This window comes from Octopus bimaculoides, chromosome 12, assembly GCF_001194135.2.
Source record: "Octopus bimaculoides isolate UCB-OBI-ISO-001 chromosome 12, ASM119413v2, whole genome shotgun sequence".
Lineage (NCBI taxonomy): Eukaryota > Metazoa > Mollusca > Cephalopoda > Octopoda > Octopodidae > Octopus > Octopus bimaculoides.
In genome coordinates, this window is record NC_068992.1 from 38,371,233 (window position 1) to 38,372,972 (window position 1,740).

General features: G+C 36.2%; 1 protein-coding gene across 1 annotated transcript in view; it reads right to left on the minus strand.

The window, feature by feature from the left end:
* Positions 1-1,740, minus strand: part of LOC106875870 (uncharacterized) — an 86,848-nt gene that overhangs the window by 54,540 nt on the left and 30,568 nt on the right. The window lies entirely within an intron of this gene.

Sequence of the window (1,740 nt, forward strand, 5' to 3'; positions counted from 1 at the left end):
GAATTAGGTACTTAAGTTGAAGCACCAAGCCAGTCTGGTATTATCTGCACAGCTTGAAGTAAGGTGAATAAAATCAAAATAAGCAACAGGATATCAAGTAGTGATGCAGTACAACCATTTCAAGTGGCTCCATTTAATTGAACAATGCAATCATCAATTTAAATGCAGTGCTATCTTCAGCTGCACAAAATATAGAATTTTTTAACAAGTAGAACATATTTAATATAATTTTCTTAAATATTTTAACAGAGTAAGAAGATGGAAGAAATTCATGTTATCGCTATTGTAGCAAGATAGCACTGCATTTAAATTGATGTAATGATTGCATTGTTCAATTAAATGGAGCCACTTAAAACGGCTGTACTGCATTACTACTTGATATCCTGTTGCTTACATATGTGACATTAACCATGTGAACTATGATGAAAAAAATATGTGAAAGATACAGTATATAATTTTTTTGAGCAGGGGTTCCTTGAGACATGTAATTGAATTTAAGGGTTACACAAGGGTAAAAAAGGTTGAGAAACACTGCAGTAGACTAACGGAGCCTCTGTGTAGTTACTAGACCTATTAGAAGCAGTAACCAAATACCCTCAGATTACAGCTTGCTGTCTTACAAAAACAAACCCCGCAAAAATGAATAATAGAAATACAAAAAACAGGAGGGAATGCTTTTCAGAAAAGGTCTGGTGAATTTCAATACCAATTTGAGTTCTCAAAAACTTTCTACAGTCTCAAAACTGTGAAGGAACTTTTTCAACTGTGACTGAAGTTCTAGAGAACTTTCTTGGTTCTCCAGAGTCTCTAAGAGAATTCTTTCAACTAGAATTTAGTTTCTTAAGAAACTTTCTAGTTGTAGAAAATTCTAATTAGACATGACATTTATTGTAGGTCTTTAGGCTGATGTGTATAAATACCAACAGCTCTGGTGGAAAATACTGAAAGGGTAGGGGTGGAAGGTGGGGGAGGAAAGAAGTTGTGAAAAGAAAGCAAAGATTAATGACTTTATCTGTTTTAAGTAAAAGAGATTGTATTTATTAAAAGACTATTTGTGACTAGACTCTAAAGTACCCTAGCAGATGCAGGATGCATGCCTTGTGATTCTCTGGTGCCTGAAATACTTGGAACAAATCATAAATGGTAGGAAGTAGACTATTTATAGAAAATATGGCAGGAATAATAGTAAGAGCAGGGAGCCGAAACCAAAAAATAATAAAAACCCCACAAAAAACAACAGAACAATGCTTTTTATTTTATTTACTTATTATTTTTACATGTGATTCCAGGGAAATATGGCTGAATGTTTGGGTAGAGACATTGATAGTTGCAGGCTACTAACTACTCTATTGTGAAGAACAACGCTTATCTGTCAGACAGACAGACTGATGCCAGCAGATGCCACAGTGTCTTTACTAGGAAGATTTAAATTGATAGCCATATACAGCACAGGTGCAGCTGTGTGGTAAGAAGCTTCCTTCCCAACAACATGGTTCCAGGGTTCAGTCCCACACTGAGTGACACCTTGGGCAAGAGTTTTCTACTATGGCCTGAAATCAAACAAAGCCTTGTGATTGGATTTGGTAGACAGAAACTGAAAGGCAGCAAGCTGGCAGAAACGTTAGCATGCCGGGCGAAATGCTTAGCAGTATTTATTGCCCCTTGTGGGCAATAAAGAAATAAGAAACTGAAAGAAGCTTGTCATTTAAATGCGTGTGTGTGTGTGTGTGTGTGTGTGTG